Below are 26,145 nucleotides of genomic sequence, written 5' to 3'. Positions count from 1 at the left end.
TCAACATATTAGCCTAGACTAAGAATTATCAATAACGTTTATTGAGTGCTTATTGTATGTCAGTCACTGTTCTATGCTCTTTCCCTGTATTATCTTATTTAATTCTCACACAGATCTATGAGCTATGTACTATTACTTTTCTCACTTACAGATGAGGAAACTGGGTACCAGAGACATGAAGTACATTTCCCACCAACACACATGTAGAAACCGGTAGAACCAGGAGGTTAGCCCAAGCAATTTTATTCCAAAATTCACCCACACTCTTAACCACTCTTCTCAATTAATTGAAGACAACATAAACCTCAATAAGTCTTTGTTTTATCATCAACTTTCAATTTAGAGGATGAAACTTTCTAGTCTTATTAAACAATCAAGGGAGTAGCTATTCTTTTCGTTTTATAAATATAAAATGTGAGGACCAGAATGGAAGAATAATTGGAATTGTGATGCTGGGGCCAGGGGAATTATAACACTAGAAACAGTGCTCTCTGGTTTTTATAATCTTGGAGTATCTGTAACTAGGGAGGTGCAGTTAGTGTCTTTGCCAAGGGAGAGGGGTCAGGAGAGAGGTGAAAAGTGTCCCTACCTTCCAAGAGAGATCAAGTCACCTCAAGGGTAATAAATCATGGCCTTGGCTATAGCTTGATTGTTCTAAGAAGGTAAGGGAAGTTTTTCTTCTTCATTAATATCACAGAATGCCATCCTGAGATATGAATTACAAGCATCAAGGTTAACATCTAGAGAAGCTTTTACTGTGTTGCAGAACCTGAGCTAAGGACTTCACCTACATGGTTTATGTTTACTATTTAGCAAGCATACATAGCCCCCGTGTTATGTTGGGTACTGTTCCAAGAGCTTTATACGTTGATTCTCACAAAACCTATATGAAGTTGGTACTGTTATTGCTCTCATTTTATACATGAAGAAGTGGTGGAGCCAAGATTTTAACCCCTAGAACTCTGAGTCCAGAGTTAGTCTTAACCACCGTTAAATTGTGTCCCATCTTTATTGTGAGCGTAGCACCACGGAGGATGTACTCTTCTTTTCCCCTGAGGAAACTGAAGCACAGAAAGGCTAAGTAAATGGCTCAAGTATTGTTCTGCACAGCTAGGATGGAAACAAAGACTGTTTAAGCCCTACATTTGACCACTGTGATTTTACTTAGCATATTGTGTTCAGTTGTGCCTCTTTCTCTCTGTCTTTCCTCTCTCTCTGTCTTTCTCATTTTTATAAGGTAGAAGACACTGAATAGACAATAGTGTTTGCATTACTTTCTAAAACCTTACATCCCATCTCCAGCCTTGCCATTTTACAATCCTGCTGGAATATTAACCTCCCAGTTTAACTAGTCAGATTTGTGCTTTCCATTGTCTAATTTTTTACCATCAGTTACCAAAAATATCTTTGAGTTGACACCACTCTCCAAAAGTAGCTTAGAATGCCCTGTGCATCTGGAATGGAGACTGGATTGGCCTGTCTCTAAAGAGAAAAAGAAAGGACCATGAGGGACCTGGGCTGAACAGAGAGGTCATGTTGTGTCATGCCAACTGTTTCTGCTGACTCTCTCAAAGTGTCATCCATTGGCAGTTGGCACAGAGCTCAATTCTGATGTTGGAGATTCCCATAAAAGGTGATGAGATTTTGAGATTTCGACAGCTCTAATTTCTGGTCCTGGCACTGCATCATACCCATGAGCTTAGTGACTTTCACAAGCCATTAACCCTCCATTTACTTGTGTTTAAAATGGGGCAGGGTAGGGGGGTGATGCATATTTCATTGCTATCTTGTAAGGATTTGACATGACTTGTTTAAGCGTCTGGTAAATAATAAGAACGTGTCTCAGTTAAGTGCCTAGTATCAAATAGATATTCAAGAAATGGTAGCTCTTTTCATGTGCAGAACCAACATTGCTGATTTCCAAGGCATAGAGCTTAGCAGATTCGTAATGTGGCATTTAAACCATTCTAAATATACTTGAGCCATTGACATGCTAAGCATTACTTCTCCACCAACTCAAGAAAATGTTAATAATAAAATATTTCCATTTGACAAGTATTCTTTGAGTATCAGCTTTTAGAAAGATACTGCCAAGGATTCATAAAGTACAAATCAATTCTCAAGGCATATCTATAATGTACACAACCCAGGTGTCTCCACTTATGTATTCCAATTGGCTGCAGACCCTAAATATGATTTCTCCCCTGGAAGGGAATCACACATGGGAAGAAATCACAGGGTCAAAGATGATATAATTTTGTTTCTCCAGAGATTGTTTCTACTACTTGTTGCCAGGTCTCCCTTCTCTATTCCTGAGTTCACAGACTTCCTGCTGAGGATTCTAGGCATGACACTGGGGAATGATCAGTGTTTAGAGACCTGACATTTTTTAGTTATACCCGAATCCAATGGACTTTGCTCTATGTGTGTGTTCTAACTGCTCTACTCACATTTAATGAAAGATCTTCCCTCTTTCTCCTACCCGTGGTTGGGAATGCGGTTCTGCTCTACTAAGATGAATGTGTGTCTCTCCTACAAAAGCTTGTGGGTGCCTCTCTGTGTGAGGACCAGGGTAGACTCCAGAAACAGTAATCCATTTCCTTTCAAGTTTGGGTAATATCTGGGCTCAGGGAAAGCTAGCAGGGCTTTCCTTCCCTCTCTCTTTGGGTTACCAGTGAATTCTGAAAATTGGAACCTAACCAAGCCAATATGAGTCTGAGGGAACAGCAAACCCTGGGAAAGGAAGGATGCCCTCTGTCAGTGCAACTGGTGCGGAGGAATGTGTGAAGCCTCTGTGGCTTCATGATCTGGTTATTACGGAGTGGTTTTAACATCAAAAGGTAGCTTTTAACCCATACTTGGCAAAATGCCTTTACCACAAGTGTTGGTGATAATAGAAGAACTCATAACCCATTGCAAATTCTTCCCTATGTGATGACTTCCAGGAAAGCAAAAGATACTTTATTACCAAGGATACTTTACTTATTTAACAAATATTTGACAAGCTCTTACCTTATGCTAAGTACTAGGCTTACAAATATGAATTTGTAAGGCAGTGTAGTTTCTTCTTCAAGTTATTTGTAAGCTATTGGGGACATGGATTTGTAAACTAGTAATTAAAAAGTAGAGTTAAAAAGGACAATTCTTTCAGTTAGCAGAATTTCAACTTTTTGTAAGGTAAAATGATGACTAGGGGTAATAATTCTTACCTCAAGTGGTTTTAAACAAAAAAATATAAGTAAAATAAGTGGCACAGGTAAGAGCAGGCAACCAATAAGTGAAAACCATCAAGATGATTGTTAACTTTGTCATTCTTGTAGATTCTATAAAAAATATATACATATATCTTTTCTATAGATGTATAGAAAAAATAATAGAGGGGCAGGAAAGGGAGTATTTAACTCTAGTTGGAATGATTTTCAAATAAAAAGGTGATAGTATTTGGCAGAAGGAGAAGTTGGCAAAGGATAATTTCAGGCACATGGCAAATACTCAACAAATGTTATCTATTATTAGAGGAGGTGGGGTTATCATAAGTATTGGAGGGTGAAATGAGGCCAAGGAGGGAAACAGAGGAAATTCTAGGCAAGGGAAGGAATTTGTACAAAGGACAGAGGCACTGCACTCTGTTGTGCCATCATGGAATAAGAAATGTTTCAGTATTTCTGGGAAATAAAATGTGAGTTAGATAAGCCTGGAGAGGCAGGCAGGGCCACATCATAAAAGGTCTTAAAAGTCAGGCTAAGGAGCTTATATCATATCCTGCTGACTATGGGAAGTCATCAATGGATTTCAAATATTTTAGGAACATGATAAAGTTTGCATTTTAAAATTGCCACTTGGGTAGCAATAGAGGAGAAGTGTCAGAGAGAGGTAAAAGGCAGAGAAAGTGCAGGAATACCTGGTAAAGTTAAAACAACCAAGAACCTAACAATTCTACTTTGAGGTTTACACCCTAGAGAAAACCATGCACAGTACAGCATTCATTCACTTGTTGCAACATTGTTGATAGCAGCAAACAAGTTGGGGACAATCCAAATATCTATCACTAGGAGTAAATATATGACTGATATAGTCTAGTAAAACAATTGGTAGAATATCCTGCACTAAAATGAATCAGTTAAGTCTAAGTACAATCTGATGCCATTTATAAACATTTAAGACATAATCCTGTTTATGGACACACATACACAAAGCAAAAAACAAGGCCTCGAAGGAAAGGCACTAAATTCCTTATAGTTGTTGCCTCATGAGCTGTGGCGGGAAAGGGGTATGAGATTGAAGAGGAAAATAAAGACGACCTCAAGTTTATCTTGGATGTTTTGTTTTATAATAAGTAAAATTTTAAAGAGAAAACATGACAATATACTAGCATTTGTTATTTTCAGTATGTGGGGGCATGGATTTTATTTTTTAATAGTTTCTGTGCTTGTAGAAAAAATTTTTCAATAAAATATGTGTTTGCTTTTGTTCAATACGCTTGTATATGTGTGTGCGTATGTGTGTGTATGTGCAAGGTCCAAGATCTCTAACTGTTAAGGAGAATATCTGAGCATATTGAGCTCACTCCCTATCAACTCCCAAAGGCAGAAAATGGCTGAAAGTAAATGTAATAACGTCAACTTTGACTCAAGCTGCTGAATCTTTCAAATAACACTGAGGTTCCTCATGGTTTTCCAATAAGGAAATCAATGAAGACCAAGTACTACTATTCATTCCAGAGAAGGAGGCTTTTCAAGAGTGGTTAATGTCTGGGAGGCAGGCATGGGGTGGGTTTGATGGCTCAAAGATCTGTAGCAAGAGTGAGTCAGTCCTGTGGTTTCAGGGAGATGGAACAGCACATTTGCAACTCCATGCAAACAATTTTGCCTCACCTCCTACCTTCTCTCACAAATGGCCTTGAAACTCTGTTTTTGAGGGAGGGATGGAAAATGGTATCTTCATAGTTGTATGTTTTGTTGTTATTAAAAATACAGTCAGAGACCCTACGGAGAGAGACGTTATGGTAAGTAAGCTTAGTTTCAAAAACATGAAGAAAATACCCTCTTAGGTAATTTGAAATTTCAATTCAATTCAAGTAAGCAAGTGTGTTTTGAACATTATTCTAGGTATTGCAAAGGGTACAAAATATAAGGAAACACAATCTTGGCATTCAAGAGAACTTACAGTCTGACTATTATGCAGGAAGTGTACACTAAGACCTATATCATTAGTGCAAACTATGGCATGAGATCCCCAAGTGAGAAAATCATACAAGCATTACAAAACAAGTTAAAAGAATATGCATAGGATTTGCATTTTTGCTGGGTCTTAAAAAGGCATCAGAGTTTCAGAAATAGGAGGTCAGATCCCAAACAGAGGCTCATCCATACACACACACACACACACACACACAAGTATTATGAGAAAAATGGACAAATTCCAATGGGAAATTAAAATATTAAGAAATCACATTTAGTCATAGGAAGCAAAAAAATTCTGGCATCCTTCATAAATGCCTGCTGTCTTTTTCCAATCTATCTCTCTGACTATGAGTTTCTTCCACTTATAATGAGAATTTTGGATTATATCATTTTGTGTGTCCCACCGAACTCTAACTCTATGCCTACAGCATAGGCACCTAATTGGCGTCACAATTTCCAACACTGGTGAGTCAAAACTATTCCTCACAATCTTTCAGATGTAATCTACAGTTCCATTAAAAATAGTTGCTAAACTGAATACATTTGCATCTTATTTATTCCTTAGTAATGACACCACTCCCAACCCTATAAAATTTGTAAAGAAAGACTTTACAGTTAACCTTACAGTTGAATTCTGGGTACACAAAAGGAAAAACAAGTCACAGTCAAAATGAAAAAAGTTCTGTACTTTTTGAAAATACTAACAGAACAAGTGAGAAATCAATTTCAAGAATCTCAGTGCTCTGCTGTTTAATGTGGATGTGTGGGTTATAGATCTCTGCATGGGACGAGTCCTCTGACCTGCTCTGTAACATTTTTGGGCTCTTTTATAATTTTACCCAAATGTTTTACTTTTCCTTCCATTCTTGTGTGTTTATATTTATTGTACTTTTCACATTTTAAATAACTTGCAAACACACCCTCACCTTTGATCATTAAACAAAATTGTGAAAGATTTTTATAAATAAGAAAACCGAGCTCTTAGAATTCAAGTGACTAGCCCCAATTTACATAGCAGGTCAAACAGATCTAGGGTGAAATCCAGACACCTCACCTTGAAAGCAGGTTTTTTTCCTACTACATAACACTAGGGGGATTTTGGATATTTGTGTAGGCCTGCCCCTATTTTAGAGACAACGTCAATTGTCAGTTTCCTTGCTTTGACATTCAAATAGCGAAAAAGAAGCAGATACATTTGGTGCCAGCTAGGCCACTTTGCTGCTCATCTCCCCATCTGTTGGACAGCTGGACAAGGGAACAGCTGCCAATCAAGGCTGTTTTTCCTGGCACTATCAGATCCATTGGCACCCAATGCCATATACCAGCTGGTGCCTGATCTTGCTGAACAGGCCTTGTGTGGGTAGCATAAGGCCCCAGTTGTTATGTAATGCAGTCATGGGCCTCAGTCTCCTTCATAATGCAAGAGTTAAGGTCAGAGTCAGAGGGCAAATCAGACTCACCATTGAAAAAGTCTATTTCCGGTTTTGTGGAACCAGAACCTGGGTTAGTGTCAGGCAGACCAGTGTATGAATCGCACGTTTGCCACCTCTTTACCGTATACGTTCAGACAGCTCACTTTGCCTCACCTAGCTTCAGGTTCCTTACCCTACAATGGAAAGAATGCCTACCTTTCAGATGTGCCCTGAAAATGAAATGAGTATGTACAAAAGGGTCTTGCCTGTACTGGATCCTTAATTAGTATGAACTGATGCAAAAGCCACCTCAGTTTGGAGCCTGGTATAATCTCCAGAAGAGAAGTTCCTGGGGTCACTTGTCATCATCTTCAGTTATCTGAAGACTGGAAGGAGGATGGGGGATTAGAGTCTATTGTGTATTACTCGAGAGAGAAGAACTAAGACCAAATTTCCAGAAGTTGCAGGAAAATAATTTTTGGTTCAAAATGAGTAGCAACTTTCTAGAACCCAGAGCACTTAAAGGATGGGAAAATAGGGAGACTCCCGGGAAGAGGCTGAGTCACCAACTTTTAGGATGTTAGAGGAAGGAGACCCTTTCTCCGGTATGCTTTTACTCTGCCTTTTCTTTCCTTCCTTCATCTTTCTGGCTATTCCCTGTTCCAACTGTATTTTGTAGGGTTAAAAGTAAGTAATACATGTTCTTATCCTAAAGGAACAATACACACATTACAAGTCTGTGCATTACAAAAGATTCAAAAAGTGTGTTGTGGAAGCTAGTGAGCATGAGAGGAAATGAAAATCTGCAACCAGTCATTCAGAAATAAGTAAATATTAAGCCACGACAGAAGTGTAATGGGAGCATGGTTCACTCAGCTTAACCTCCTCGAAGCGGGAGAAATAACTCCGTCACATGTATCTTACGTGCGATGCTTTTGACCTGTAATACATTTGGCCTGTATTAGTTTGCTAGGGCTGCTGCAACAAAGTGTCACAAACTGAGTGGCTTAAACAACAGAAATCGATCACCTAAATAAATCCTGGAGGTAATAGTCCAAGATTGTGGGTAGGGTTGGTTCCCTCTGAGGACTGTGAGGGGAGAATCTGTTTCGTGCTTCTCCACTAGCTTCCGGTGGTTTACTGGCAATCCTGGGCATTCCTTGTCCTGTAGAAGCATCATCCTGATCTCTGCCTTCATCTTCACATGGCGTCCTTCCAGTGGATCCATCTCTGTGTCTCAATGTCCCCTTTTTATAAGGATTTTAGTTATATTGGGTTAGGGCCCACCCATTATAATGACCTCATCTTAACTGATTACATATGCAGGGAGCCTATTTCCAAATAAGGTCACATTCTGAGGTACTGGGGTTAGGACTTCAACATATGAATCTTAAAGGGACACAATTTAACCCAAACGGGGTCTTATATGTGGTAAATATTCAATGATATTTTCTGCAGGAATGCAGTGAAAAACAGAGTGCCCACTCAGAGTTAGATATAAATTGAGGGAATACGTTCTACCTTTCCCAGGCGTGGATCCCTTCTGTAATTCCTGCTTTCCTGGGAGTCTTCCAGGGGTGCCTATGAGAGGGAGAAGTTGTTTCATCTATTATTTCTAATCTCCAAGGTTCTATAACTCTGAGCAAGTGAGGAAAGCAAGCTGAGCAAAGAGGATTCTAGAATGACAAATGGCTTCTTAAAGAATTTGAATCCCTTTGGTTGCTAGGACATTATTAATTCATGACTAGTGTTGAACTATCAACAGCAAAATAATTAGAAAGAAAAGAGTTAATATTTACCGAGAACTTATTACATGTCAGATACTGTCCTAAGAGGTTTATGTGATTAGATGGAAAATAACTCACAATAATATTATACCCACAACAATGGGTGTAATAATTTACCCATTTCAGAGAGGAGAAACTGACTCCTGGTGAGCTCAAGAAACTTGTCCATAATACTACTACTTGCAAGAGGCCTCAAGATTCAAAAGAGTTCCACCTGACTCAAAAGCCTTATCTCATAAGTCTTATCCTAACTGCCTTTTTCTCAGCTCTCACTTTTCTTCACAATGAAGTTCAAATTGAATAATTGGCTTACTGGCTCAGAGTGAGGGTGGAAGGTGGGGAGCCTGATGTTTGTTTATTTATTTACATATAAAACCAATAAATTTTAAAGAGGCAGGGAGAGAAAGGAAGACTTGGTAGAAGGAAGGAGGAATTCTTACCAGCTTATGTATTAGGTAGGTAGGTGGGTAGCTATTTATAAGCTGCCTTCAAATAATTTGTTGCCATTGCCACTATTAAGTAATACTTGACACGAGAACAATTCAGAAAACTATATTTCCTAGAAAGAAACCTGGCCCTCCCTTCCGCGGGGGTGTGAAGGAGAGCGCCAGATGTGCTGAGAGTAGCCTGATCTACCATTCTTCTCTGGGTCCTCACCACAGTCCCTGAAAAGGAAAATTATTTTAGGTGAATTATCTTCACCCAATGAAGGTGGTGTTGAAGTTATCTTTGCCTCTCTAGATTAATGCTATGACAGTGAACAAAAGTGCTGAGTCCCTTGGGTACTCACTTCACAGACCCAGTATTCTGTTCTATTTCTGGACCTGAGAAAACAGTTCTGCAAGCCTGAGTCGGTCAACTAGGGTGGGAAGGTTTAGAAAGCCAGTGTGTTCTCTCTAGAGCATGTTACTAGTAAGTGTACTCTCTTCAAGTAGGAACAGGTTGCAATTCATCCATGATTACTCTCCCCAGTTTTTCCCCTAGTCTTCATGCTGAGGTTGCCCACTTTGTAGCCAGTGTTCTCCTTTTAGAAAATGACATGGAGAGGATTCCAATGTGCCAGAACCAGGTAAACTCCATGTCTGTTTGCATACTTCCATTCATTTGACTGACATGCTCTGAATACCTGCTTCTAGACAAAACATATTAATAGATGTGAAATCTATTCACATTCACATTCCTGTTAGCAACTTAGAGCATTTAAGCAGAAGCTGTAAGGCTAACTCATTCATTCATTCAACAAATAACTCATTTGTAATACAGATAGGCCCCCTGCTTTCACAGTTCTTATAGCCTATCTGAAAAACAGAATAAAACATATTATCATGCAAATTACCGTATGTTTATACTTATAATATAATAAATACATAATTATAAAAATATATTTTTAAATGAGAGCATATAAAGGAGAGATCTGATCTGGTTTCAGCATTAGGAGAAGCCTCACTGAGGAAATAATATTTAGGCCAGGACATGACAGATGAGTAAGAGTTGGCTGGAAAGGAGGAGTGGAAGATGCAATAGTAAGACAGGAATGAATTTCAAGTACTGTAGGTAAATGATGATCCAAATGATTGAGAGGACATGAAGGAGGAGAACAGTGGCATCAGATGAGGCTGTGGAACTAGGGAGGGACCAGAACATGCAACTACTACCAAACCATATTAGAGCTGGTCTATATCCTAAGAAGAGTAGGAAGTCTTTGAAAAGGTTTAATCAAGGGAGTCATAGGGTCAGAAGATCATATAAAAGATCACTCTTGTCAGGAGACTACGAAGAAGACAGACAGGAGAAGAAGGGTGAAGTTCTGTTAAAAGATTCTGCAAAGATTCCATGGGGAAAATGTGTTGCTTGGATTAGAAAACTATTTAGAAAGGGTCTTGCCTAGAGTTGAATATTGCTAATATTCATCTGAGGATGATGGAGATGTCCAAGATAACTGAGACAGCAGCCATAAACAAATGGAAGGCTGGAGGTGTCACTTATTGAGATAGGAAACACCAGAAATGGAGCATATTTTCTGGAAAAAGATTGTGAGGAGAATTTTAGATATATGGGATTTCATTAACCTGTGAAACATCCAGGCAGACATGTCAAATCAGTGATTGGATTTTCAGGCAGAGGTCGGAGCCTGGAAAAAAATATTTAAGTTGGAAATATCAATCTGAAAGTCATAGTCTTTGAGTTGTTAATGAAGCCAAGGCCACAGAAAATATGATGTAAGGAGAAAGCCTGGACTGAGACAACAAGATAATGAAAAGGAGCAGAATGCATCACCCCAAAATATACCTCTTTGGCATAAGGATTACTTTGGGCTGATTATTTTTAAGAAAGAGCAGGCATAGAAACAGTTCTGAAAACTGAGTAAAAGTTACCCTTTTGTAAGACACATTTACATATATAAAGGAAATCTCCATTTGTAGAACATCTCTCTCTCTCTGTACCAGGAAGAGAAGGATGACTCTAAATGTCTAGAAACTCCTATCAATGGAGAATGCAATGACTTAAATCTGAATACGAATCATATCCTTGTTTACTGTGCTTTTCTGGTAACCTGTCAGAACTGGCCTCCCTGCCTTCCCAAATATCTTCTGTCTTTATCTAGAGATGTTATTTAAAGTGGTGGCTTGGACCATTTTGGAGAGGTACTCAATTTTCCTGGGTACTTCCCATGTATACAGGAGGTATACATGTTATTAAACTTGTTTGTTTTTCTTCTATTAATCTGTCATTTTTTTTACAGGAGAGTCTGTAAACCTAGCCCAAAACCTAGACGGATAGAAGGGAAATTATTTTTCCTCTCCTACAATAGCCATGAGGAGTCCTGAGCTTTTTGACATCTGTTTAGTTGAGGAAGAATAATTAGGAAAGGCTCTGAGAAGAAGAGATCAAAGGTGTAGATGGAAAGAGGAAATTATTGCACCAGGCAAGTCAGAGGAAGACTGTCTCAAAAACATAGTGACCAACATTGATTAAAGTGGGGGAAAGGTGGTGAGTGCAAAGATTGCACAGAACCAGAGATTTCGATATCACTGAGAACTTTTGGGCAGTCGTTGCCAAGATTGATGGAAGCAGAAGCCAGAATGAGGTGCGAGGTGAGAAATGGAGAGACACACACAGAAAGCTCTTTAAGTGTGGTTCAAAAGAAGAAAACTGGGAAAGCAATTGGAGGGAAATGATCCAGATGGTATAGAGGGCATCTTTTTGAACCATAAGTTGAACCAAATAACCTCCAAGAACACTTTCAACTCCTAAACTCCACCATACTATCATGTTAGCTGTGCCCCCAGTAGTGAAGGCAAGTCTTAATAGTTGGGTTTCTTAGTGTATGCTTTCTCAACTCAGGACATAGCCTATCACATTGTAGATGCTACTAAATGTTTGTTGGAAGATTAAACTTATTATTACTGGAGTACTTGCTAGTTTTCGTGAAATAACCACAGGAAATGAAAGAGCAGTTTGACTAGAGGGCAAATCAGAATAAAGCCCAAGACCGTTCAAAATCAAGACTTATCAAGTAATATCCTTGTGTGCAGAATGACTAAGTGAGGAAAAGGGCTCCAGAGCTCATGGTAAGAGAATGCACGCTTATTGGCCAATGAAGCTACGACTGCAGATGTACACACATTAGAAATGATTAATTTAGAAAGTGTAATGGCCCAGGAGCCAGAAGTCTCTGCAGGCTTGTTTTTTTTTTTTTAACAGTCAGTATTGGAATGATCTTTTCTCACTAAAATACTGTGAAATTAGTGTAGCTCTCAAGATCTGTAAGAAAATGATTGAAAGCTGGACAGAGGAAAGACAAAAGTGGCTTCCTTCTTGAGTTTCTCAAAAATATATTGGCTTGATTGCTTATCAATATCTGTCTGATTACTGATTTTAAAGCTTGATGTTAGACAAGCTTGAGAATTGTCTTTAGCTGATGCTAAATATTTGGGGATATCTAATGTCCACAAAATGTCACTCAGCCTAGTGATTTGACACCAACCTTGAGAATAGAAGAACTAGACTCTAAATAAGAATTACCCTTAATAACTAACATGCAGTTCCATCCCACTGTGCCCCTTAAATTTGCTGTTTGCCCTGCCTACTATCCAGTTTCCATAATAATTAACATTTGTTTAGTGCTTACTACACGCCAAACACTAAGCATGTATTATCTCATTGAACCCTCAAAATACTCTCCATTTTACAGAAGAAAAAGCCAAGGACGGGACAAATAACTTGATTAAGATCACATAGTTATGAAGTGGTTCAGCTGGGATTTATATTCAACTGGGATGCTGAGCAAGAATAACAAAATATACCAGAACATTCATTCTACGGTGAATGCATCTAGCCAGCTGGAAAAGAGACATCATTTCCAGCAAAGCCAGCAAGACTAGAGAGTGCGACGAGGACCCATACATGGATCCAAAACCTCCTCCCTCCCTCAGAAGGGTAGAGAAAGCTTTCTGAGACATCTAGGTGCCACCTTTTGAAATAGGGATGGGCAGAAATGTAAACTATTGATAGTTTACTCTCAGAAGATTCTTTTAAACTCTTAGGAATCCCGTTGGTATTGTAAAAAACTGAGGTGTCATTAGCTGGCAAGTTTTTTTCCTTCCTACCCAGAAGGTTTGAAGTTCAGAACCAATCTTAGAGGAGTTATACAAAAATAAGAAACCTTCCTCCCATTTCTTTGCACACCTGGCGCATAGTGTGAAATCAGTGATGCTGTTACCTTAGTGGCAACAGGCTTTGGTTGTTTGTCCCCAAACAAACTTGACTGGTATAGCTACTGATATCATCTATCCAGCACAATTTCTTTGACAAAATTCTAGATGTTTCTACAGTTATCCATCTCTGCCGTTCTTCTCCCACATTGATGCCACATGCAAGGGGAATCTCCTCCAACAGCTTAAGGTTACAGGTCATCTGGTGTCAACAGTTTTGTGTGGCCCCCTGTCCCTGAACCTCCCACGGGAGGAATTCCAGGTGCACATATTGAGGCCTTGTTGGATGGTGCAGAAGAAGGGCTCCATGTCTTAAGTGTGGTCTGAGATTACTTGACGTTTCTCCATGGTCCTTGAAGGGCCATACTAGGGAGAACCCTTGGAGTTTTCAGATGGAGGAATTCAAGAATAGAGATTTACAGTATTTACTTGAATAATTTATGAGCAAAACTGTAAAAGGATCATTTACTTCGCCAACTTTATCATAGCCTTATGGAATATCAGTGTTTGGAGGAAACTTAGCGATTACGTGGTTTATCTCTATCAGACTGACATTTATAGATGGGCACCCAAGGTGACAAGTGGAGTTAATGCAGGAAAATGACTTCTGGTCCAGGGAGCTTACTGCTCAATGACTTTAATCCTCAACTATCCAATGGAGAGATTTTACTTCTGTAATTCCTAGACAACCCTTTGCTCTTAGTGTACCAATTTGGCAATCTGCACAGTGAGCTTAGAACCTCTCATTCTTTTATTCATTTACAGAAAATTTTTAGGGCATTTCCTATTGCTAAGCACTGTAATAAGCACTTGGAAAAGAAGATTAAGCTGTATACCCTTCCCTCACATAGCGTGAGTATAATAGGGGAGACAGATGTGAAAGTGCAGAGTAGGTCTCACAACCAAAACACACTGAATCTCTTTTGTAATTACTGTGTCTAGGTGACTCCTATTGACAGTGCATGGTGTTGAGACGACAGTCTCCATCTCTATCTGCAGGATTTGACTGGCACATAAACAGTGAAAATATTTCTGCAATAAGACTATTTGACCATTTAAGAGAACACATTATTTTTCAACAAATCCAATGCATTAATGCATATGCAAACCATGCATGCGGTAACTGCTATCCCTAGAGTCACAGGTTATTTGGAGAAGAAAAAGACAACTCATTAAACAGTCCTGCAGTGGTCAGGCTGTTCTGCAGAACTCTTAGCCCTGAAGAAGGTCTTCTCGAGCTTCTGCCAGGGAGCCAGGGGCCAACTGAAGTTCCAGTGGTTCCTCACCTCCCCTACGTCAGTTCTACTCCCATTTGTTACATTTTGTAGTTTTGCACCAGGGATTTTATTTCATCAAAGTGTTTGCTACTTTAAAAAGCATAAAAACTATTGATTTCAGCTAACTCCTTGATTTTCAAAGTGGAGAAAGTGAAGAAAGTGAGCAACTTTGCTAAGGCCCCAGGGTTGGTTTGTAGTCAAACAAGAGTGAGGCAGGCATCTCACTTCCTGCCTGGTATTTCTACCCCACCCCTTGCTGCTTCCTTACTTACTCATGAGAATCCACTCCCCCTGGGATGGGAAGTGCAAACCACTGGCTCTTGTCCCCACACACATGGAAGTAGCAGATCTATATTTCTTTGCGAAATAACTTGGCTCCTGAGTCATTTCACAGTGCTAGACTGGCTTTCCACTGACAGCTTACTGAAATAAGAAAGTTGTCCTATCCTTAAAAGAATTCTGTGACATTTGACACAGCCTTTATCCTAATGAAGAGGACCACACAAGTATACTTCCATGATTCAAATAATCTGTTAAAGGTGGCACCAAAAGGAAACTGTTTTTACTTTGCTGAGTGCAACAAAGCCAGCATCATAAGAATAAAATGAAAATAGGAGTCATATATGAAGTCGTACTCATAAGGAAAATAGGCCCTAACTCATGTTTATTTACTTCAGAAATTATCAAAGAAAATGAACATGCAACAGCAGGTACCACAAAAAATGAGCATCTGATTATCTATTAAAAAACAAAATGATTTTGATAGCTCAATCTTTCATTTTATGCTGAGTAATTTTATCCAACCTTTATCATCATTGAACGTAATTATTCAGGCAGATCTAAAATGGCCGTATTTTACATTTCAATTCATTAGTCAGTACAAATCTACCCATATGTAGTTCTGACTTTGGCATACATGCATACACACACACAAACAAGTACATTTTATGATTATGAATACATACAAACAGGCACAAATTCTCATTAGAGTTGAATAGACTTGCAGATTTAAGAACCGTAAGTCAAAAAATTGTAACAAGATGAAAGTTTCACAGATTGTCTAAGATCTTTGAATTAACAGTTGACCTTGAAAGCTAAACTCAAAGGTGGTAACTGCTCAATTTTGCATAATCCACAACAGTGGTCTACAAATTTTTTTCTGTAAAGGGCCAGATAGTAAATATATTAGATTCTGTGGACCACATGGTCTCTATTGTAGCCACTCAACTCTCCCACTGTAGGGATAGCAGCCACAGATGATGGGTAAACAAATGGGCATGGCTGTGTTCCAATAAAGCTTTATGAAGGCTAGAATTTTAATTTCATATAATTTTCACATGTCATGAAATAGTGTTCTTTTTTTGAATAGTTTTAAAAAATATAAAAGCCATTCTTAGTTCATGGGTCATATAAAATAGATAAGACTGGATTTGACTTATGGACCACAGTGTGCTGACCCCTGCCATACAGCATCCAGTATATTCTTGCCTTATCAATAACAATGAGGTGAATATTCTCTGAGGACAGTGCAGTTTGCTCTTCTGTCCAGCAATGGAATAGGCTGTCTTGGAAAGAATTAAATACTCTATAATTGAGCTGTTCAAGCAGAGCTCAGTTATTTGTCTGTAGACTTTCAGAAAATTTTTCAAACTCAATTGGGAAATGACAGCATTTACAGTAAGCATCCCCAAGCTTGATGACTTCAGATTTTACTTTAGGCATTCAGTGTAATGACTAAAGTCAACAAATTTGCATTTCTTTCATATACTTGCTCACATGGTCCTTGCCTTCACAAAACCCTGGTATAAGTTTAAAAATTCAGAATACTTTAAATATGTTTCTATTATAAAACTGTATGCTGAATTTTCTCATAGGTTAGATTAATACCTTTCAGTCAAAAATCACTCAACAAATATCTCTTGAGCACCTATTGGGTGTTGGTCACAGTTCTAAGTGTGGGAAGGTACAGCAGTGAACAAGACAACGTCCCTGCTCCCAAGAAGCTTGCATTCTAATGTCTATATAAACACTGTTCAAAACAAGCATACAGGGGCTGGCCCCGTGGCCGAGTGGTTAAGTTTGCACACTCCGCTGCAGGCAGCCCAGTGTTTCGTTGGTTCGAATCCTGGGCATGGACATGGCACTGCTCATCAAACCACGCTGAGGCAGTGTCCCACATGCTACAACTAGAAGGAACCACAATGAAGAATATACAACTATGTACTGGGGGGCTTTGGGGAGAAAAAGGAAAAAAATAAAATCTTTTTTAAAAAAGCAAACAAGCATACAGATGAATAGCTCATTGCACATAATAGTAAGTGGCATGAAGAAAGTAAAACAGCATAAACTGACACAGTGGCAGGATGATGGTGGCTTGATGACATTTGAGTTGGAATCTAAATTGCATTAAGGAACCAGTCAGGAAAAAATCTTGAGAAAAGCCATTCTAGATGGAAGGAACAGCCATGAGATGGGAAAGAAATGGAAATGTTAAGGAGTAGGGATGAAACTTCTTCATGGCTGGGGAAAATAACAGAGGGAAAGGCACAAGTTCTAGCAAGTGATGCAGACAGAGGTCAGGTAATCCAGGGTCTTGCAGACATTGGTCAAGGGCTTTGACCTTATTCTACATGTACTGAGAAATCATGGGAAGATTTGGAACACAAGAGTGATAAAGTCAGATTTACATTTTTAAAAATATAGTTTGGGCCCCTACATAGAAAACTAGGTTGTAGAGGATAAGAGAAAAGGCAGGGAACTCTTTTAGAAGGCTGCTGCAAAAACCAAAGTAAGAACGAGAATGACTTTGACTATAAGGGTAGCCTTGGAGGTCAAGAGCACTGGATGGATTTAGATACATTTGGAAGGTGGAGTTGCTAATGCATCAGTTTTGAAGTATGAGGGAGATAAAGGAACCTGAGAGGAATACTAGCATTTTAGCTTGAGGAACTGAGTAGATTATGTCATTCACCCAGGAGGAGATCTTCAGTAATGATCAGATTTATGACTTTTTTCTATGATCTTAACTACTCTAAGCCTCAGATTCTTCAGCTGTGAAAGAAGAACTTAATATCTATCCCATATTATTGCACAAAATAAATGAAATAATGTATATAACACATCTGACAAAGTGTCTGGTACATCGTTAGGGCTTAATACAAGTTGCTGTATTTATCATTTCTCTTTAAGATAATCGGATTTAATAGTCAGTACAATTTACCAAATACTTGGTTCCATTTATTTGTGTCTTCAGTTTCTTTCATCAGTGTCTTGTAATTCTTAGTTTACAGATCTTTCACCTTCTTGGTTAAATTTATTTCTTAGTATTTTGTTATTTTGATACTATTCTAAATTGGATTATTTTCTTTATTTCTTTTTCAGATAGTTCATTGTTAGTGTATAGCAATGCAACTGAATTTTATTTATATTCTGCAACTTTACTAAATTTGTTTATTAATTCTAATAGTATTTTTAGTGGAGTTTTTAGGGTTTTCTATATAAGATCATATCACCTACAAGCAGAGACAATTTTACTTCTTCCTTTCTGATTTGGATATCTTTTATTTCTTTTTCTTGCCCAATTGCTCTACCTAAGACTTCATTCTATCCTGGAGACTGTTGTGCGTATTCTTGAGAAGAATATATATTCTGCTATGGTTGTGTGGAATGTTCTGTACACTTTTGTTAGGTCCAATTGATCGAAGGTATAGTTCAACTCCAGTGGTTTCTTATTGATTTTCTGTCAGGATGATATATCCATTGTTGAAATCGGGTTATTGAAGTCCCTTACTGTTATTGTATTCTTGTCTATTTCTCTCTTCAGATGTGTTAGTATTTGCTTAATATATTTAGATGCTTTGATATTGGGCTCATGTATATTTACAATTGATATATCCTCTTGATGAATTGACCCCTTTATCATTATATAATGTTCTTCTTTCTCTTGTTACAGTTTTTAACTTGTCTATTTTGCCTGATGTAAGTATAGCAATCCCTGCTCTCTTTTAGTTTTCATTTGCATAGAATCCTTTTCCATCTCTTCACTTTAAGCCTTCATGCTTCCTTACAGCTGAAATGAATCTCTTGTAGGCAACATATAATTGGGTCTTGTTTTCTAATCCATCTAGCCCTTCTAAGGCTTTTGATCAGAGAATCTAGTCCATTTACATTTAATGGAATTATCGACAGGTAAGGACTTACTGGTGCCATCTTATTAATTGTTTTCTGGCTGTTTTGTATTTTTCTGTGCTATAGGTAATTTTAATACTTTTGTCCTTTAATCTTTATATTAGAGTTAAGTGGTTAACACAATACTGTATTACAGTATTAGAGTATTCTGAATTTGACTATATACGTATGTTTACCATGCGGGCCTCCTTAGTAATTGCTCATGGTTTTCTGCCTAGCACCATCAAAACCACTTCTTTTTTCTCTCTCTGAAGGAAAGAAGACTAGGTTCCACATTTGGATTGACTCAAATTAGGAAAAGAAGAGGCATAACTTACAAGACACTAGTGAGATCAAGAATCCAGAAAAGAAACTTGGAACAAGGGAAGAATAGGGGAAATTTGTGACCTTCCCCAATAGGAACCCAAGCAGAGTGAACAGGAGGATGTACTATTGCTGGATCTGTCAGTGTATATAGATGGCAGCTTAAGACTGTTTATTTCAGTATTAAAGGAAGATGGTGACCCACTACCATCAACGGCAGGATTTGGAAGACACTCAGATGTCTGGTAATTGGGTCATAAAGAGAATACTGAAATCATCTAAAGTCTCTAGCATGAAAGAAAAAAAGCTCTTTGCACAAAGCTTTTACCAGCATTTTCTCCTTTCACTCCACCACACACCCTAGATTCCACCAACATCAAGCAATTTGCCTTTTGTAAACAAACTGATGTTCAGACCACCATCTTTTTCACAGTCTGAAAGATCCTTTTCCATCTGCTACAATTCTACTCAGAAGTCAGTTTCATCTCCTTTTGAACACATTTTTTTACTCTCCTGGTTCCTTCCTGCTTAACAGCATCTTATGTCTGTTTCTACTATAATCCTTGCCATTGCTTGTCACGTAAGTTTTCCTGCATCTGCACTGTAAACTCTTTGAGTGAAGGGAAAAGATATTACTCAAGTCTTGGTTCCAGGACTTAGGACAGTATTGAAACATAGACGTTCAATAAATCTTGATTAGGTACATGATTGAATGCTTGAATGGTATCTTGTGAGGCAACTTTGTTCAAAACTTTAGGGGGAGAGCTCAGATAAGATGCTAGAATTTTCTCTAGATTCTTATCTCACCTTAGTCACCATCTGTGATAGAGAAGTTATAATTATATACTTTCTGTGAGGATTGTCAAGACAACAAAATCACAATCTCAGCAAACAGAATTCATGGAAACCAGGCTCAACTCCTTTGAGCTCTTGAGAAATGTAGGAATTTGATTTTGCAATTTAGTTCTCTTTCTCTCTTTAAGCATTGGTTTCTAATTTGATTGTTTCCTTTTTTAAAATTTTTAAAAATAACTTCAAACCTGCAGAAAGTTTGTAAGAATTATTTCTGAAAACACTATACACCCTTCATACAGGTTTAACAGTTGTTCAATTTACCACTTTTGTCTTTTCATTCTTTCTCTCTCTCTCACATATATACCTATGTACATTTTTTTCCTTACATAAGTGATAATAAACTGCAGACATTTTGCCTATGTATTGGTATACTCATCAGTGTGTAGTTCCTAAAAGCATGGGAATTCATCTCCATAACCACAATACAATTATGAAAATCAGGAAATTTAACATTGGCACAATATTATTAATTAACCTGTGGATTATAGTCAATTCTCACCAGTTGTCCCAATAATATCTTCTATAGCAATTTTTCCTGGTTCAATATCTAATTCAGAATCACATGTTGCAGCTAGATGCCATATCTCTCGGTGTCCTTATTTGAGGATGGTTCCTCAGCCTTACTGTCTTGCATAACACTGACACTTGAGAAGAATACCAGCCACTAATTCTGTAGACAGCTCCTCAGTTTGGGTTTGTCTAATGGTTTGATTCACTTTGTACATTCACAGCAGGAACACCACAAGTGTTGTCAGTATATCTCATTAAGAGTCATGTGGTGTCAGTTTATTCCATTTTGGGTGATGTTTTCTCCATACACAACTTAATAATTGTAAGTGGGAAGATAGTAACTGTACAGTGGAGAAATCTGGCAAACATACCTTAATCATATGATCGAAGTTAACATCACCAATAGCTGGTTAAAAAAAAAAAAGCTCCTTCCATAAAAGGTTTAGCTATTTTAAGAACTTATATGCCACCCATGTAAATTACACATTCTAAAAAAATAAAACACATGAAAAATGTGACCTTAATGTTTGCAGCAATATTTACTCAACACCCAGTGCATAAGATCTAGAATAATTTTGATGATGTTCAACTAACCCCAAGTCCTTAATAACAAGTTACTTACTGCTAACACTTCCATATATCTTTCTTAATCTTGCCATGACCTCATATATAGAGGAGGAAATAAAAGTAACATGGCCAAGGGTCACAAAGCTCAAGCAGAATGCTGGAATGTGAGCACTCTTTCATCTCTCTGCAAGCCCAGTGTTGTTCATTCTGCAAACATTTATTCAAAACCAGTGAAAACGTAGGTAGCCAACATTAGAAAAGCACTCAACAGAAGCTATGGAGAAGGCCAGGTATTAATTTCATTTTTATAGTATTAGATAGCACTCTGTAACTCTCTCATTAAAATAGTGATGCAGAGAGAGGATGTGGAAGAAGACTGTGGGTGTGGGAAGGGAGTGAGAACTAAGCAGGGCAAGTGATAGAAGGGACGAGAATTATATTTTTCATCACATGAGACCAATCGTGCCTGTGGCCTTCTGAAAGGCAGCCCATTCTGATCTGAATGCAGGTATTTCTGGTGACTGGGGCCCACTTGTGAGCTCAAACACCTTTTTTCAGAGAAAGCAGGAAGCTGTGTTTCGCTGTAGATAGGAACTTAAAAGCAATAACTATATATAGCACTCTAGCTCAGAAAAACCCAAAAGCCTCCAAAGAGCCCCAAACTCTCTGTCTCAATCATCTTCAAGTTCTAGATAAATCTCATTTTCTGGTGGGAATATCATGAAGCGAATATTTGGAGGAGATGTCATGAAATGGAGATCATGATGATATTGCCCCTGCAATTTCCAGGGAGAAAATGTGGAACAGGACCAGACTGAGAGAAGGAGGCTGCAAAGCTACCTACCTTTTCCCTTGAGCTGGCCAAAAGGGAGCCTTGTTTTTCCCCTTTGAGTCTACAGTGCAGATTCACCTTCACCTGTGAAGCCAGCAAGAAGGAAAAGATGCTTTGCAATTTTCAGCATATGCAGCTACTGAAAGTGACTAATTATCTAACTGATTTTTGAAAAGCGCCATCTGAATTCTAGAGAGGGTGGATGGGTCTAGAAGATACCTCCAAAAGGGAAGTGGAACCCTAAACACTGGAGAGATAATGGGACCCTTAAAAAGAATCCTTCCAAAGCGTACCTTCTCTTCTTCCTCTTTGCCCTTCGAGGAAGATGTGTGGGCCAGTGCATGTGGATAAGCTATCCAGATCACTTTCTTTGTATAAGCAGCTACCTCGTGCTTTGTCTGGCAGCAGTTAGATAAATTCCCCTTGCCTGGGTCACTTAGTCACAACTTTACTTTCAAGGAATTGTTTACTTCTCCTTGCTGACCCCGGAAATTTGGCTTGTTTTTCTCTCTTCTTCACAACTGCCACGCCCAATTTCTCCATCCAGGCACCCTTTGTTTAAGTACAGCCCATCCTCTCCAGCTACCCCTTTCCTGCTTCCCTTGAAGACCAGCACACAAGACAGAGAGTGTAAGACCGTGAAGCAACACAGACTCTGAAGTTAGACACACCTAGGTTTAAACAGGGTCTCTCCTATTATCAAATTGTGTGATCTTAGCCAAGCTTGTGTGTCAATTTCCTCATCTGCAAACTGGCACAATAATAGAACTTATGTCTTGCATAATGCATGCCAAGTTTTGGACACGTAGTAAGGACTTAATAAATCTTAGTTATTAGTACTGGTGGCATCATCATCATTGTAGTCACTGTTGTTTCTGTCATCATCATCATCATCACTGTTTCTTTAATCATTATGAAGAAGTAGATAAGAAAATCACAGGTTTGGAAATTTCTAGAAAAATTCAGAATCTTTGTAAATTCTGACTGTGGCTCTTCTTTGGAAATATGTCTTGATCTCTTTACTTAAAAGGCATTTTCCTTTGCTAGAATGGCTTTTTCTCAAGAGAGGATGTAAATTTACATGGAGGAAGCGGTAAGAAGAAGGAAAAGATTTATGCCTACCTCCACCCCAACACCTGGCACAGCTGGGCCCAGGTGAGAACCTAAAGGAAGCGGAGCAGGGGAGTGGCCACCCAGAGTCTTCCGGCAGTATCTCAGTTCCCCTTTGTCCTTGCCAAACATAGAGCACTCAGTAGTGGGGCTTCCCTCTGCCTTGGCATCCACCACACTATGTTCAAAGTACGCTCCAGGGCTATGGTCATTTCGTAGCTGCCTTACTGACTAGACTATAGGTGCCTCTGGAACAGGGAATATGTTTTATTCAGCTCTGTGTCCCTCAGCCCAAGTACAGTGCAGGAGGAAGGAGCTCGGTCAGGATTCCCTCTTTCTCATCACCTTTCTCAGTCTCACTTTCTGTTCCTCTTCTGTCAATGTAGAACCACATTAGAGGAGAATTATAGATGTAAATAACCCTCTCTCCCCAAATACGCAGGCACTCCAAGGGACAAATGAGGAAATAGGCTCCTAGACGGAATACTCTGTGCCCGGGATCTCACAGCAAGTGAGCAAATGACAGCAGCAAGACGAGGAAGATGAGGACGGGGATGTCAGGGCTTCTGGTCCACATTCCTACACAGCCTCTGTGTTCAAGGTGCATAGGCTTCACTGGGTGACTATGATTTGGGGGAACCCCAGACAGGTGACTCACCACAGAGAACTACCTTGTTTCCACAGGAAGGATCACCTGTGTTCCTTCTCTCATGCCCTTCTTGATTGAAAACTTCCCCTGGTATCCAGTGAGCACATCCTTTTTGTGATTTGCACCCGACTAGGGTCTTCCCCCTCCTCCTCCTCCACCTCCACTTTCTCGCAAAAGTGGCTTATTCTGGGTATCAGCCAGATTCTTTTGTACTAATGTGAGGGTGGGTGCTAAAATGGTCATGTCTGTATGCATTTTTAGAAGGGCATTTAGAGGTCAGCTCTCTAACCAAAGGGATATTTGCAAGTCCTGGATTCAGGAGGGTAGACATGAAAAGGTGGGATTTCCAGATTATGTGGGGGGGGGGGGGGGGTAGGGTTGTGCTACTGGGCATGACACAAACTTACCCAGGCTGTGTCCTTGAATGTGTTGATAGATCAGATAATTGGTAAGTGAAACATATATTGCCTGACCCAGAGACTCCAAAATACTCCAAAAGAGTGCCAAAAGTCTTGATCACATTACCTGCCCTTCCACAGAAATAGAAATAATAGTAATGGAAGTAATCATTATCAGAGCTATCTTTTGTCTATTGACTGTTCACTATGTAGGTGATATGCAAACCTCAGCATCTCTCCAAGGTAGGAGTTATTACGAAGAAAACCAAACTCAGAGGAATTGAATAACATTATATGGCTTTGAAGTGGCTTTGAATCCAAGGCTGCCTTACTCCAAAGCTCATTTTTTGTATTTCCCTAAATGGGGGCCATAATCACATGGATCTGTTTGGCAGAGATACAGAAGGGTATGTGTTTAGTGATGGGAACACAGGGATGGAGAAGAATGCCTGGAAAGAGATCACTGATGGGAAGTCTTTTCCGTTTGTTTGTTTCCTTTGGGAAACAAGGTGTTTGACAGAGAATGCAAATAAGCAGGGCCAATGGCTTCTAATCCATGCAACTTGCTCCCTTTGTTTTACATCCGTCCTGGTTCACAAATTTATGCCACCTATCAGCAACTGGAGGCATTAGAGGATTTAAACCGTAGACTAGAACTCAGATAGAGTACTGGCTGATTGCATTCTGGAACATGATGAGGAACTCATCATTTATTACCATATTGGACCCATAAGAAAACCAAGAAAGAAACTTCTATGTTGTTCTGTTCCCACACCCAAGAGCTCCCAGTTGACAAAGCCTTTCCCAGCCCAGTCATCCTCTCATTCTGATCTCTTAGGGTCCTCACAACCTTCCTCTGAAGATGGTGAGGGAGGGCTTACCACTCCCCGCTTTTCTTCTGTGAATATTCTTCTTTTCAATATTTTGGGAACTATCTTGATAAACTCTGACCACATCATTGAGTGTATTGAGCAAAACTCTTCTCCTGGGCAAGCTTGGTGCTCTTAAAGCCATAGACCTGTCAAAAACCATGTCCAAGAACATTTCTTTTTATGTTGGGTTGCTCACGCACTCATTCCTTTGCTAGGTTAATTGCTTTTTCTGCAAAGCCCAGTTGCTCCAATCTCCCTGGCAAAGTCAGGATTAATCCAGAACTTGCCAAGTGAGGTTTCCTTCTATCTTGACCATGCTATTTAACATAGCACTTATTTAACTTCTCTCCATAAGCTAGTTGAAGATGGGGATTCTGTCTTACTTCTCTATCTCAGCGCCTTGCTTAGCACATAGAAGGCAATTAATAAGTGATTGTGAAATGAATGATACAATCCTCTATCAAGCCAACAAAATCATTGACTACCTTACAAGTCACCAACAAAGCAGATCAAAGTCAGGTAAGAATTAAATGATATAACTCACCTCTTGCTTCTGGCATATAATGTCCTTTCCCAGAAAAAGGAACAAGATGGACAAAGACACAATGCAATGAAACAGCTCTGTGTCTGAGTCCAGTGTTCCAATAGCAAAAGGTGAAAAGTCAGAGGAACAGGAGAGGCTGAGGGTATGAGGATAACAGGAGCACATTATGCTGCTGTGTATTTACCCTCACTCAGAGTGTGGACTGCATTCTGTAGAAGAGGGAGTGCCAACGAAGGTCTGAAATAAGGGAATGATCATGATTCTTTTACTTGTTCTTCACTGCAATGATCATGTGAGTCTCAGGGTTTATCAGTCTGTCAGTTCCCAAATTTCAAGACAGGATAGGGTCTAGAAAGTTCAAGAGATGGCAATGAACTACACCACTCCAGCATATAACCAAGACATCTTTATTTTTCCACAAATTAAATTGCTGACCTGATAATAATTCTTGTGACCATCGCTACCATTTACTGAGCGTTTACTCAGCACTAGTTAACATTCTAAGTACATTATGTCCATATACCAGCTCACTCAATACTTCCCTTGACCCTCTAAATCTACTCACAGATAGAGTTCAATCACGCGTCACAAATCATACTTTTGGTATGTTCGGCAGCATGCTTCCACCCTCTGCTGTATGTCATCTTAAACACACTGTTCTTTTTGCTCAACTCAAGGATGTCTCCTGACAATCTGCCTTGTTCTTTTGAAGGCTGACTGCAGAGTAGTGGACATTCCTGGAAAATGCAGGCTTTGCTAATTGCTGTGGGATAGGTGTCCAAGTGATGACTGGTCTATGCCTAATACACTCCAAGAAAAAAGCAACTGAGACTGAGCCAATTGCTAACCAAAAAGATACATTCAGAAATCTGTTTACCCGGAAATTGGAGCTGCTGTGGGCTACTCATTTCTAACACTTCCCCACAGCCAATGAGCACTGTTC

General features: G+C 39.1%; 1 long non-coding RNA gene across 2 annotated transcripts in view; it reads right to left on the bottom strand.

Moving 5' to 3' along the window:
- LOC106781012 (uncharacterized) overlaps positions 1 to 26,145 on the bottom strand; it is a 118,418-nt gene that overhangs the window by 39,930 nt on the left and 52,343 nt on the right. Inside the window, exons 4-5 of one of the 2 annotated variants that reach the window (XR_002810502.2) lie at positions 8,117 to 8,176; positions 6,862 to 6,981 (exon numbers count right to left, since the gene is read on the bottom strand). The exons of the other annotated variant lie outside the window; for it this stretch is intronic. This is a non-coding gene — a long non-coding RNA (uncharacterized lncRNA). The remainder of the gene's footprint in view (positions 1 to 6,861; positions 6,982 to 8,116; positions 8,177 to 26,145) is intronic. 2 annotated transcript variants of the gene reach the window in all.

Source organism: Equus caballus, chromosome 9, assembly GCF_041296265.1.
Source record: "Equus caballus isolate H_3958 breed thoroughbred chromosome 9, TB-T2T, whole genome shotgun sequence".
Lineage (NCBI taxonomy): Eukaryota > Metazoa > Chordata > Mammalia > Perissodactyla > Equidae > Equus > Equus caballus.
The sequence above is the reverse complement of the archived record's forward strand: the minus strand, read 5'-3'. Positions and strand labels throughout refer to the sequence as shown.